General features: G+C 33.0%; 1 protein-coding gene across 2 annotated transcripts in view; it reads left to right on the forward strand.

The window, feature by feature from the left end:
- Positions 1–956: 956 nt before the first annotated feature.
- The window catches only part of LOC128160041 (uncharacterized), a 44,541-nt gene continuing 29,957 nt past the window's right edge, over positions 957–15,540 (forward strand). Inside the window, exons 1-2 of one of the 2 annotated variants that reach the window (XM_052823291.1) lie at positions 957–1,123; positions 15,189–15,410. The gene's annotated coding sequence lies outside the window, so the exon portion shown is untranslated. Of the gene's footprint in view, positions 1,124–15,106; positions 15,411–15,540 lie in introns of those variants that run through there. The other variant, XM_052823292.1, reaches the window with a different exon arrangement.

Below are 15,540 nucleotides of genomic sequence, written 5' to 3' on the forward strand. Positions count from 1 at the left end.
AATTTACCGGGTGGCAGTAAATACAAAATTTACAACATGACATACCCTTCAGTACTTATTGACTATTATCTTCCATTTAAGTAATATGTACAGTGTACATTTGAAATTCAACACCCAAATGACTAAACCAATTAACACTTAGTCTATAAAAATAATTTTGAGTATAACTCAAAGGTTTTTATTTTTTTAAATAGTTGTACAAATTTGTTTTGTAAAGCTCGAAGTACACTAAAGCAATGAAGTGATTTATTTCTATAGATAAATGGAATTAATTATCAACACAATGATAAATAGTGAATCTAATTCTATAAAACTAGAAAAAAATTGATTAATCGTATATATAAATATCCATATGTAATTATTTGTAATTTTATTTTCATTTTATTCTTTTCGCTCTGTTCCCTAATTCTAAGTACAATAGGTGCTGGATGCCTGCTGTTCTATAATGATAACATTTAGTTCTTCATCAAAGAAAAGACTAATCAGCTTCTTTGAAAAATGATGCCAATACATTATTCTATGCTTGTAGGTTGTTAGTGGTTAATTTTTCAAAAAGAGCTATTTTCTTTAAAAACTCTACCATTTTTTCTCGAGACATGAAGTGTATAAGTTACACAATCGAGGATAATTCCTTTTCATCAAAACACACCAATTGTCTTTTATTCTTGAAATCCAATCGCAAGAAATCTTTTTCTTTAGAACAAATATCTTCTTCTGATATTTGATCACCCCTTTCCGGGGCATGATATGACGAACCCGTTCATCGCATGTAAATTTCCCACCGCTGCTGAAATCGACCGGGTATTGGGGAAGGGGGGGGGGGGGCTGCACGGAGAGACTTTACAGGCTTGATATATATGGCTAGGGTTTGATATCTATCTGAAGAAATCCAATTTACAGGAGGCGATTTCTTCGATCGCTTAGAAATAATGAACTTAACATCTCATAAAACGTGACGGGCCCAGAAGAGAGAGAGACGCTGAGCTTGGGAGAGCGGTCTGTGTTATCCTAGCATTAGTGTTGTGTCAATCTTGGCTAACTCTGTATCAGTAAAGGCATTCCTAGCTCAATCATTGTCAACCGGACTATTGAACAGATTTATTCCTCTCGCTCGCTAAATCAGGTAAGGGGTAACATTTACTTATTTATTTTAAAAATGTGTATGTTATAAAGATAATTATAAAAAAGTTTATTACATACATTTTTTTAAATTAAGGATTATAAAAAACAATTATTTTATCTGTTAAAACATGATATAATCTATACATTTTTAAAAATCTTTATTCAATAATTGAAGGATTATATAGGACACATATAAAAATATTCGAGTATATGCACGCATATCAAATATGATAACATGCATAGCTGGATATTGCGCAATGATAAGTACGTAAGAAAATACTGTAACATTGAAAGTTCGTGACATTACTCTATTTTTTAATGATGACGGTTTATTATTAAAGTAAAAAAATCTTTTGAGGCGAAATATATTTAATAAATTACTATAGTATTGCGATTATGCATTTATAATACATGTAAATGTTCATAATATGTAGTGAACAAACGTATACTGATTAATATGAAATGTTGTTTAAAAACTAAAAAAACCCAAAAACAAAACATATGAAATACAAAAAACAAAAAACAAAAACCCCAAAAAACCAACTTATCAGATTTTTACGTTAAATATTGCACTGGAATTTTTTAAGTTTTGCCCAAATTATGAGCAACAAAAAAATGAAAGACAATGCTTCCAAATTAAATTAAAATTATATATACGTGTATATAATTACGATATAGTGTTTGCTGTAAAAATAGTTGCTCTGTTTACGAAGCATTTCAAGAACAACCAACATTTTGTATAAAGCTTCCCACCCCGACGAATTAGATAAAGATAAGTAAGTACATATGTAAATAAGTAAGTGAGTAAGTAAGTGAATATTTGTTTATTATAATGAGAGTGTACATATATGGCATTTGAAAATGAATCAACTACACTCGGCCTCTTCTACATGTACTCATGACTAAGTCACTTTATACACTTGTAACTTCATGCTTGCCTGACTTCATTTATATTAAAGATACACTATAATCATATTTATAGAAGTTAAAAAATTAATAGATATAGTAGATAAAAAAAAGAATGAAAAAATAAAAGCTAAAAGATTATGATTAGATTTTTTGTTATTGGGTGGATAAGGAACATAATTTTTTTTTTTTCAAATCTGCGTTTGAATGAAATTCTGGTTAAAAAGGAACATATGATTGATTATTTAACGAGATGCAAGTGGGTTTTTTTAATTGCAAATCTATCATATAGTGGTTAATAAAGTACAATTGTATTCGTTTGGAGATTATGGTACAATACATGTACCGATCCTTTACCAATCAGATTCTTTTAAAAGTACCAATAAGGAGTTTTATAACCTAAAAAAAAAAAATCTTTTTATAGCAATGAGTAATTAAGATTTAATTTGTTTACATATTGCCTTTATTTGTACAGCATAGCCCCATATACTATTCTGTTATACCGACCAATGAATAAAAGCTATTATGAATGTACTAGTATTAATGTAATCGACATATGGAATAGGAATGGAGAGAGAGAGAGAGAGAGAGAGAGAGAGAGAGAGAGAGAGAACAAAGTTGAATGCACAGCAGTTATCACAACATTTTGTGATATGACTGCAGATTTGCAGCATTGATAATCTTTCGAGTAATTCTGATCAATTATTTACTGTATACCTATGAGGGAATATTTCATCGAATCATTTTACCTAACAATGTAAAGATTTCTTTGGAGAGAGAGAGAGAGAGAGAGAGAGAGAGAGAGAGAGAGAGAGAGAGAGAGAGAGAGAGAGAGAGAGAGAGATTGATTCACTTGTATTTACCACTTTCATCTTTTTGGATCTCGTATTTTTTCTCTCTGTCTTTATCAGCGCCTTATGGTGTGGAAATTCAATTACGATTTTTTAGTACCGTTTATAGGGGTTATTTTTGTTGCAGTAAGTCTGGTAATTAAATTATACAGTAATGTAAGTAGATTAGAGTGACATGTTTTAACTCTCAACTGATAGTCCACCAAGGAGTCAATTTGTTTTAAGTGCTTTCAGAATCTCTAGACCGACTCAAAAAAACAGAAATTGAATTGAGTTTATTGCTAGGACCGATTGTCTCTCTTTTTGATGCCTTTTATCCATTTTAAAAGTAAAATTCTTATCTGGAAAATGTCAGTCGTATGAATCTATCAACAAATGCTGATGATTTGTATCTAAAATGTTCCAATCCATAACATTTCTTAACACAATTCTATCCCTTCATTTGCAACTTCAGTTAAACAAGCTGTCAGCATCACATCAAAGCATCTAGATATCATGATACAATAGACCTAGATTGTAGAGAACTGAAATTCTGGAATTAAATGTTTTAAATGAAAATATCTTGTATATTTTTGTTTTTTAGTTTAGAATTGAACTTTTTTTGTTAAAACTTAAGTTAAATTTTTCGACCGTATTACTTTATTCTTAAGGATAAATCTTAAAGATTTTGCATATAAATTCTTTGAGAGGGGTTTCGTTAATATGCCTGCGCAAGCTGTTGAGTATATTCCTATGATTCTTCAGATCGAGCATTCTAAATAATTGAGCTTCGTGTATAGCTATCAAGGTAATTGTATTTTTTTTTTAAAACAATTAATCCAAAAATTCATTTTGGAATATGACTCACCTACCAGCAAAATCAATATATTTGATACCATTTCAATATTTATTTAAATAAATAATTAAGTGCATATCATATTCAAATTTACATGTACGTCAATTTATTGGCACATATATGTAAGTTGGACACACAGTCGCTCAATACAGCACAATGTGTTGCATACCATCAAGTGTTATCTTAGATCTAGTCAAGATGCTTACGGTGGCCCAAAAAAGTAAAGATTTTTATCTGCCGTTTATTATAATATAGTGCTGTCTTGATTTAATAAAAATTTAAACAAAAGGACTGTGCCTCCAAGTTATGATCGCTAGCAAGCTGTTGCCATTTGATCAACGTCCACCGTTTAGAACATTTAAAATCTATTTTGTTCATCAAATAGGGTTATTGTCAAACTGACATTAGAATCATTCATTATATAAAATCTGAAAGCATTGCGGACGAAATGAAAGGTAAAAGTGGTTTGGGTATGTTACAACCCCCCCCCCCCCCCCCCCCCCCCCGGGCTACACATTGAATCAATCTTGCAAATCTTACGACTCCCATCTTTACTCCGTTATACATTTACAACTATTTATCAGAATAATTAGTGTTATAAAAGCTTAGGTTTAAATTGAAGTTCTGTTTTAGTATAAATCTACAAAGTTCGATTTAAGTAATATGAGCTGCAATTTTCATATGCTAATTTTTTTTTCACAAAAATGTTATTTTCTTCTAAAATGACCAAAAATATCATGGTTTATTAATTTCTGTTAGCCTTATTTTTGTGGGAAAAGCCGTTAAGAAGCCTTAATTGAAGCAAATTTGAATTATTGTCGTCCTGTACAAAAACTGAACTGCTATATATTCCTTAGAAGAGAAATCTTTCTTCTGACAAAAATGTATGATTTTTTCAAATCTTATTTATCATAAAAGTTTAAGTTACATGCAGACTTAGCATACTAGCAGGTTTTTTGCAGCGAAATAAAATTCTAAGAAATACAGCTCATATTGCTTTAGAAAAACGAAGAGAGGATTTATTGTTTTTCACCCTCCAGTCTTCATTCGTTAATTCGTTTCTTTGAGTCTAATTATAGAAATTCATGATTTGTTTAACAGCTGAAGTGGAAAATCTGGCTTTTAAAATGGATTTTATTCAATGAAGCGCATCATTCATAGATCCTTTTATAACGTTATTGACAACACTCGAATTGCCCCGTGGACACACTGACGATTGCTTAATGTTTAATGCAAGTGCATTAATCCACAGCAAAAAAGTCGGAATTTGATGTTAATGAAGCGAAATTTCCGATGTTTTTTTGTTATTTGTCAAACGCAATATCCGTTTGAAGCTTTTGTTTTCAAAAAGAATTTTACATACTGAATAGCATTAAAGATTAAAACAATCGCTGAATTGTGAAGGTGTAAAAGCCAATACCTAATTACAGGAATAACTACAAAGATGATGAATTTTACAAATATATATGGAAGCTAATTCACTTTGAATAATGAATAAAATAATATAAAAGTAATTTAAAAAGATCAAGTGAAAAAAAGCAGACAAAGTCAGAAATCACAATTAATTATAAAGTACCATCCACTTATAGAATTATAAAATAGTATTTTATAATCTACTTTTTCCCCTTCTTGTATCCAAGTAAAGATAATCATGTAAGACTCAGATCATTGTTAATCTCTCTCTCTCTCTCTCTCTCTCTCTCTGTTGTATATGTACAATATAAACTTTCTTTGTTTTGCATAGCACTCTAACTTTTTCAATCAAACCAAGGCCCAGCATGATTAAATATACATGTACATCTCAAAACATGAGCAATCGAAAAGAGCATACATCTCTCTCTCTCTCTCTCTCTCTCTCTCTCTCCCTCTCTCTCATCGAGTAAATCAATCTTTTAAATTAACTACACAAATGCATATCAAACATTTTATTTATTATATTGGAACCAACATATTTAGTCGCTAGACGCCCTATACATGTCAACGTTTTTTGAGGCAACCAGGCGCCGACAAATGACATTTGTCAATTTCCTTAATTAAACCGAACAATTCCCATTCTCATACAGACCAAGCAGCGCCGGTCATTTGCAAGAATATAATCCTCCATGAGTTGACGGATTGCTATACACCCCAGAGAATTGATAAATTTTGGGCCGGAAGATGATGTGTCCGACAAATTGACCATTTCCTGGCCGATCCAATCACGAAGGTAGCGAGGATATGTATCAAAATGCATGAGGCAATGGTGTCGCATCTGGTCAAATTACAAAAATAAGGAACACAGCAATGAATTTGTAAAAAAGAAGTGTGATCGAAGTATAAACACGAGATTCATAGGTTGTGACAGTCAGTGTTATATTTCTTGACTTTCTTTTAAATGGAATGGCTTTTTTGCAGAAATTTTATACATAAAGTCTAAAAGATTTTTTTTTTTTAGATTTCTCAAGCTTTTTCAGGCTGTGATCTAAAATTGATGTATTTATATATTGCAAAAATAAGGTAAATTGTACAGTTTAAGCTTATTTATAAGCTTAAGTTCATGAATAAAGATTTTCTTGCATTGTTAACAACAGAACTTTTCTGGTTATGTTACAACCATTTTACGACCTTCTTTAGTTGCAACTATTTCTGTATTGAAATTAGATTTTGAATGTAAATATAAACATTTAATTTTTTTTTTACGTCAGATATAACAAGTGTTCGATTTTTTCCTGCTCACTTGGACAACCGATGTCAAAGCAAAGATTCTTTCCGGAAGATAGGTTGAATTAATCAATTTTGTTTACTATTGAGATGTTGTAAGTTTCTATTTTAAACATCAAGAGATCATTTTTTCCTCTTAATTTTTTTTTCTCTAAAAAAAAAAGAAATAAATTGGTTCAAGAAACCTGAAATGTCAAGTTTCCAATGTTTTGAGGTCGTCTTTAAGGATCATCAATGACAGCGTAAAATTAACAGCAAATTCATAAAGAACATCTCTACAACAAACACTTGGAGTGCAATAGTAACAGGATATAACGAGAAACCAACGACGAAGCAGCTCGAGTCGTCTGCTTCTTCCCTCTTTCATTCGATAAATGTCTTCATATGACAGAGACAATCAATTCACGTTTCTTTCTCTTGGTGACAGGCAAGTCGATTGCCGAGAAACCTCACAACAGAATTAATTTCCAAGACATGCAACTTGTCAGCTTACGCGCGGTGTTCGTTTTCCATTCTAATCTTCGTCAGGAGCGGCGCTGGCGTTCGGCGCGACCAATCACGCCATCTAGTGTTTATGAAAACAATACGTCAAAGCGGTAAGTTGACGAGGGACAGGAATCAATTTTCACGCGACGTTAACGGTCGGTCTACCAATGAATCTTATATATGCAGATTTTTATTTTTGCATATTATAAAGAAGACAACCTCAGCGTTAAGGTTAAATCTTAAAAAATTTGCACATGCGAAGAGTGACGTCACTATAACTGATAAAGGGAAAGGAATTGGGTTTACAATCTTATTTTTAAAGCTGTTTGGTCCGATTTTTTTGTTATTACAGTATCAATTTTTTTTCCATATAATCCATTTATCTTAGAAAGTTATGGACTTTCTCCTATTTACACCAGCAGAATCCTTTCAAAGTTAGAAATATTCAAAGTAAATAAATACAATTTCTTTTTGGGCAAACGAAAAAACAAACCAAAATGCATCACGGGAATGTTTAGAATAGGAAATCGCTTGGCTTCGTCCCCCGAATGATTGGGGTTATTCAACCCGCATGCTATGCATCGATTGTAAAGAAAGCAAACTTCAGAAATATTAGCAAACAAAACGTACACATGTTTATTTGTAATTTGTCTGATCATTTCGACCTTTATTTAAAGCGATGTCAAAGTCCTAATACAACCATACCCGTCTCGTCGTCAGGGGTGAAATTTAACATGAAGCGAAATAACGCGGTACCTTTTTATGTCGTTTGTTTTGTTAGCAAATTTTGTACGTATTTTTCTTCATTGAAATTTGGCATAATTGACTGGAAAATCTACTGCAATGTCTATTATTATACATATACTAAGCATAGCCATCGTTTAAGAGCGTGCATAAAATTTGATATAAAATCGGACCAAGCAGCTTTAAGAATTTGCATGCAAATTTTGGTCAATATTTATGGTGCGATTCTTCTATGGTTATTTTGCAAAAGACTTGCACGAACTAGCTTTATTTAGACGATTTGGCACAAATGAAATGCAAATACTTTGGGCAACTAATGTAACTTTTGAACATCTTGCTTCGATAGACTTCAATCTGGAAATATTTTTAGAGTGATATGCTGCTTGTTGTACCTCGGGCCATTACTCACATTACAAAGTCATGTAATTTGAAGCGCCCCATCTGAAAATTCCTCACAAGTGTTGTACCAAGCATTCGTAATTTTTTTATAGTCACGAGAAAACTTTTTTCTCTAGAAAGAGATGCAAAAACTTCGGACCGTCGCACTGAAAACAAATACGCAAGTTTACTAAGTACCAAGCATTAGTAATTTAATATAGTCACAAGAAAACTAGTAAGAGATTCAAACTTCGGGAAGTGGAACTGAAAGCGAATACTCACGTTGACTAAGTCTGATTAAGAAATGATAAAATGTTGCTTGCACTAGCTGCAGAACTGTAGTTCCATGGGAAATTCGGGTTGACGGTTTTTTGTGTATGGATGGAAACAGTAGTTCCACGGTCCGTCAACCCGAATTTCCCGTTGAGCTACAGTTCTGCAGCTATGCTTGCACATGATAAATACATGTTCTATATATATGTTGGTCGATAAAAATCTGTGCTGAGAGCAAATATCCTATATTGCCTGATCATATATCTTAAAGTTTGGCATTCCCATTGTTGCATTATTTCTTGTTCATCAATTTCAGAAAGCTATGTCTTAACCTTGGAGTCTTCTAGCAGTACGTTTCATGCAGAGGTCCATTAACCTTTCGTTTAAGAAGAAAACAAAAATCTTGTTGACTTATATTTTATGATAGAATTTGATATAGCCATGGTGCATGAAGATTAAATCACGCACGTACTGGTCAGATTAACAAAGTTTGAAACAATGAGACCGCTGCCTGCAGTGTTACACAGCAGTACGTGCGGGTAATTGACCCCTGTCTGTGGTGAGTGGGTTTTGGCAACATTTTGGACGACGATCCTGATTAAGACTGTTTTGTCTGTAAATGAATCCAGGATAATCTATCACCCATAATAAACAACAAATCGACCGTACACAGGTACAATAAACAATAGGCTATCTGGGAAAAATTTACACGTGCTTTAACGAACTCGGTCCTATGACGATGTTCGATTTTGGCTTCTTTTTTTTCTGGATTGCAAGAATTTTTGAAATGGGCGTGAATGTGTTTTATTTCTAATTGCTGCACTTTAATATTTCACTTTCTCATGATTTTAAGATACAAAACACCTGCAAAGATAAGTACTTTAAAGATATCTGGGGGTTTTTTGCCGGTTTGTTCAAATGCGTTTTACACAGTTGCTGTTAAATTTGTTTCCATGCTGTTAATGAAAAAAACATCACAAACCCTTAGGTAATTTATCTTTTATGATTTTTTTCTATTTATTGTTAAAATAATCAAATCAAAGTGTCATAGATAAACTTTATTTCCTCCCTTGATATTTTTAACTATCATGTGCATTAAAAACGGGGGTAGGTGGTCATATAAATCACCGAAAATGAGACTTAGATTCCTTCGAGAGGCAAGGTCCCTTTAGACCCCAGCACCATTTTGGGGCGAAAAAAAAATCCCGGACCTACATGTATTACTGTTACTACACGAATCTTTTTAGAAAGCTAGCTGTTACACCCTATCTTTATTTTAGAGACACATCAATGTTCTCGGGCTTAATTTATAAGTTTATTGATCATTTAAAAAATAATTTCATACACAGCCTTACGTTTTGCAAATTGGCTGTAGACCAGAATATATGAACATGCTAGTTTAATCAGCAAGTTACATTTAATTCATGATCATATGATCAAAACAGGGGGTTCTAAAGTTGGGTTTTCAAGAGAGTTTCGTTTTGAATCATATTAAAAAAAAAACACTTTATTTTGTCTTGTTACGCGAGTTTTAATGAAACCTGATCATTTCTGGCAGACTGCTGTAAAATGTCCTTAATTAGATGTTCAAAATCTGCCTTTCTCGATTTAACGACAGCGAAATGGGAATTTAAATTGATCATTAAACAAGAGATAAATACATTAAAAAACTCTCCTATCCTGTCATTCTCTTAGTATAACATTTAATGGTCATCTTTAACAACCCCCATAGAAAAATGGAAATTCTAAACAAAGAAAAATAATGACTGGAGTGATTATAGAAAAGCAGATTCCAGTAGTCCCTCGATTTCCAATTACAGGAGAGAGGCAATGTGGCAAATTTTATTTCGGGAAGAAAAAACAGTACAGTTTGACATGTGAAATAAATCTTTTTTAGCAAATTATACTATTCGAGTTTTTACGACACTCAAGGGAGGCATATTTCGGACAGCGAAATCAATGTTTCGCCGGTTTACGGCAGTAAAACATGAAAATACCGACGGAGCCGCCAGGTAGTGGGTGAAAAAGCTGGCAAAAGCAATTAATATAAACTGTCCGCAGACAAACCATAGCTAACTGAGTAGACACAGAAAGTCAAAAGTTTATACTTATGGATACTTATCTATTAATTCTCGAGTCATAATCTTATCAAAATTACGCAAATGTCAGACATTCATCTTGTTTGACCGTAAACCATTGTCTTATTTTAACACTAAACCACACTTATCGCTATGTATCATTATATCATTCAATATTAAGCAAATATCAAAATTACTTCAGGTATATTATACATTGGGAGTGGAGAGAGAGAGAGAGAGAGAGAGAGAGAGAGAGAGAGAGAGAGAGAAAGAGAGAGAGAGAGAGATAGTTGAATGGACAACAATTATGATCGATGTTGAAATATGAATAAGAGTTTCAAATTCGTAAAATTACAAATAAGGCAGTCGTATATTTTTAAGATATGTAATAATTATGAAATCTAGTTCTTCCATGTAAGGTCTATCTATTTACATGTATAAATATTTTAATTCATTGCTCTAGTTAAAATTATAGAATTTTTTTTTCTATTACAATTGGTAAATCATAATTTCAGTATTATATATATCTATTGTATCTCACAATATCTTATATGATGTAAACATATATGAAAGCTGTATGTTGTTCTCCATAGCGAGAGTGCACGCTCTGCAGAGACTCTGAAGCCTACTGGCTTCGCATTTTGCGCGCCTCGCATATGTTTATAAATGTTATTATGTTTAATGCTGATGAGCTTACTGCTCAAAGTTGAAATAAATAATAAATAATAATAATTTGTTGGAAAATAATAATCTCTTTGACAAAGTTATAATTCTATATTGAATTTGAAAAAAAAAATCATTTGTCGGTAGCTAACAAAACAACTACAGACCCCGTTCGTGTGATAATTGTGAATTGACTGTATTTTAGTCTCTTTGATCTTAAATGATCTTTACCACTAAAAAAAAATAATTCTGCATCAAACTCGAAGTGAAAAAAATAAAACTAAACCTGCGACCTTTGAAGTTTAAGGGATGGATGATGCTTTGTTCTGTCTCGAGAAAAACTCATTAAAACCATGATTAAGAACTTTTATTGCTCGGTAAAGTCTCAGAACTCTCACTATTGTCTTTGATCAATGTCACATACAAGGGCTGATTATTAGGATCATGATGATTTATTCTTCTTTTACGTATCAATTAATTTTATATTGAATTTTCGAGTGATCGAAAATTATATTTCTTTTTATTAACAAGATATTTTTTACCGTCTCATATGAAGTTTGTATACACGATTTTATGAATATAAATCTTACACAACATTCTTTAAAAATGTTTTAAGAATTCAGTTTATTTTTATCTACTGAGGCATTTAATAAGTACTCCAGCTATGAGCAACTTCCTGTTATATTACAAAAACATGCATTCAAGCTTGTCTTAAGGCCTCTCATTTCGTCTAACAATGTAACAGGAATTTTATTAAGCGAGGTGATCGCCGAATATTAAGGTCTACAACCTTCGCCGAGAGTTCCAATTCAGAATCCGTTAATATCCGGAGTGATCCTCTTCAGCACCACCGAACCTCTTTAAGATCCCGCTGACAAAACCAATAGTCGTCTGGGGACGTCAGAATCGAACGCACCGACCGCTGCAGGTGTGTTCACACTGCTACTCGATAGCAACACTTGTATTCTACAACCAAATGCAATTTCCGGCGAAATTGCCTCGTCCGGTTTTAGATTTTATATTAAAGGTCAAAATGAGCAAACCTTAATGATGAAGGGAGGGGAAAAAAGAAGAAAAGAAATGAACATCATCAACGATGAAACGAATCCGTCTAAAGCCAGATTTACTGCAGGGACAACGAGAAATATAGACCAAGACCAAATAGATTTCCTAACATAGCAAACTTTCGGCTTCCCGTAAATCAAGTTACGAGAATTCATTTCGACACCGTATCAAAGGATTTGCAAGCAATAAACAGGCGAAGTTTATGGTTTTGTTTGATGCGTCCGATCCAATTTCCACTGAGATCGATCAAGAATAAGATTGGATTTTGTTGTGTCTACCAGATATTATGAGCCTTTTTTTTAGATACTTCAAGTGGATGAATTTGGTGTCTGTTTGGACTACTTGTCAAGATCCGATTTTCATTAAAATAAAAATGAAAAATGACCTAATGCGGAATCTGCTTTGAATTGAATAAGCAGAGTAAATATATAGAATATACATGTCTAAATTTTTATCTTGCCCAAAAATTGAGATGATTTTTTAACATGGGACCGGTTTCACAAAGCTATAAAAAAATTCATCCTTAAATACAAGATGTGTGAGTGCTGTTTCCCATTTGAAACTATCACAGCTTTACTGAAAGATTTTACACATTTAAAATGATAACAATGCTATACAAACACAACGCGAAAAGAGACTATTTAGCTACCTCATCTCGGTGTTACTAGTATCAATAGAAAGCTAATTTGCTACATATAGTAAATGATAAATTGTTTTGACATGCGCGGATCCAGAATTTTTTTCGGGGGAGGGGGGTTCCGACGGCAATTGAGTTTGCTCGGGGGGATGCATATTTTTGGAAACTTTATATTGTATTTAAGAGAAATTTGAATTTTGCCCCCTGACCCCCCCCCCCCCCCCCCTCTAGATCCGCGCATGTTTGATTTTAAACATACATGTATTCACATTATACATACATGTATAAAAAATCTCATATCATCTGCTTTCTTGTGTAGAGTGCCAGAATTTGTTGTCCTAAATTAAGTGTGCGCTAATCCTATGATAAATTTCGGACCTTCAGTCCTTTTGTAAGTGAATCAGACACTTTCACTACACGTTAGTATTGCGTAAGACTTTTTATTAAAATGCACTTATAAAAGTCATCAACATCACGCTCAAAGGTAAACCTGACATTCATTTCCTCTTTCAGTTTCAATCCTCATAAGAGCATGCCCTGCTGAAAAGCAATATGTACCAATATCCTAATAAAACGTTTTGCAACCGCCATAAGCAGTTGCCAATCGCAACTTCTCCGGCCTTTCCGGCAGGTATGTTTTTCCTAGCCTGCCGGAAAGGCCCGAGAAGTTGCGATCGAGGCATCATCATGACTGCATTCTAGATACATGTCTTGTCACTAGTATTTCTCATTACCACATGACTATTTTACACACATGTCGGTGTTGAGAACGAGCTTTATGTGAGTATAACAGCAAATACGTGGCTAGAGAGTCCTTTTTGGAACTGGCCCTTTGCAACTTCTTTACATGTTCCGGAATATTGTTACCGACTCACCATTTCAACGTTTTAGGTTACCACGAACGCTTAAAGTCTTAAAGGGACTTGGACACGATTTAAGATCATAAATTTTATTTTTATTTTTTATGTATAAAATGGTTAACTGGTGCATTTTAAATGATTGACCAAAATATTGAATGTTAAAGTCAAGTTACAGGCGAGATACAGAGGTAAGAATTGATGTTATGTAAACAAAGCTCGAGTCTTATAGTTGTTTACAAAAAATGTTATGTAGAAAATTACAATTTCTTAGACAAAATGACATGTAAAAAACAATTTTGACTAATTCAATATCTTCATTAATACTATTATCAACAAAAGAAAGATAGATTTGATTGAAACTTACACCAATACAATACATATGTAAAAAATGACGACAATATTGAGCTTTGTTTACAAAACAAAGAATGAAGAACTCTGTATCTTGCTTATAATTTGATATTTGACTTTTAAATTTTGACATAGCATTATAAACTTCTATATTTATCTGTATAAACATTGAAAATGGAAAATAAAATTTGAAAATTTTAAGTCAAATCGTGTCCAAGTCCCTTTAAGGTAAGATTTGCGTCTTGATAGCAGTATGTTTGTCATGACCCTGTAATTAAAATATATCAAAATAAAAAAGTTGACCGTGAGTTTTAGATTAATTGAGGTTTACAAGCATAAAATTCCTAAATGTCGTCATCATATTTGATGGACACTGATGATGGTTATTTTTAACTGTCGGGTCTCTACCTTGAACAGAACACAACTTACAAATTTTTAAATGATAGAAGGCTAAACTTCACAAAAATCATATTGATACCATTCATTTGAGTTTCAAATTTATCAAATTACACTGTACCTCATTTTTTTTTCTACCTTAAGTAATTGCCGCATAGGTTTGATTTATATCATTTTCAGGAGATAATGGATCAAAATAAACTTTTGCATAATACTAGTATTAGACACAAGTTTGTGTATTTGAGAAAAATTTATTTCACGGGTAGTTCTTACTACCTTGAGCTAGCTTTGTGACTGTTTTGTGTTAGCTGAGTGAGCGAGTCCTTGGTAAAGCAATCCTAAATCAAATATTGATATCATTACATAATTGGAGCTATGAGAAGTTGACAAATCTTATGATATGCCTTGATAACGGACAAATCTTGACTGGGAGACAGCTGGTCTTGTTGGGTCCGGGGATCGATTCACTATCGCCCCTCTCACAGTCAGTAACTTAGTGTACCGCAGATCGAAATATCGAGCAGTGTGTGGGGCGGCCCGTTGAAAGAAATACTGATCGCTTCCCATACCGTTAATATCCCCTCAATCTTTATTCGTTAAGTATGATTTAATCGGAGGAGCTTTAGTCGTTATTCACTTCCAAGCCAATAGAGTTTATAATTATTTACAACGTACAGCCAATAAAAATGCTTGAAGTAAAAATCGAAAGCGCTGCAGAGTTATCGTACGGTAGTAATATGCGTTTCTTTTACCCTACTGACTAGAGTATCAATTGCGTTGAGGGTATAGTGTCATTGTGTTTCCCTTACTTGTGATTATATTTTCAATCGTCATTTATTTTTACAGATTAATAACTCCATAACAGGGTCGTGTGCGTGTGTATCGGAAGGCTAGGATTAATATCACAAAAGATTTAACGCATTGGACTTATAGAACGACCCGATTTTTTAACAGACCCTTTAAGAGGAAAAGTAAAAGTTGGGTGAAAGCGAAAGAGGCTCCACCGAAGAAGAGGCAGACGGTCTTCTCTGTGTCATTTTGCTTTTCAACTTTTATCACTAAATCAAGGTGAGTTGTATATTTTTCTTTGATCGATTTTATGAAAGTGTTTCCTATATATGTGTGTCAGGAGTGTAAGTAGCATATAGGGAAGTATTTATATATCGGTTAAAGATCATCAGAAATGAAAGTAGCACGA

The sequence above is a fragment of the Crassostrea angulata genome, chromosome 8 (assembly GCF_025612915.1).
Source record: "Crassostrea angulata isolate pt1a10 chromosome 8, ASM2561291v2, whole genome shotgun sequence".
NCBI classification, from domain to species: Eukaryota; Metazoa; Mollusca; class Bivalvia; order Ostreida; family Ostreidae; genus Magallana; species Magallana angulata.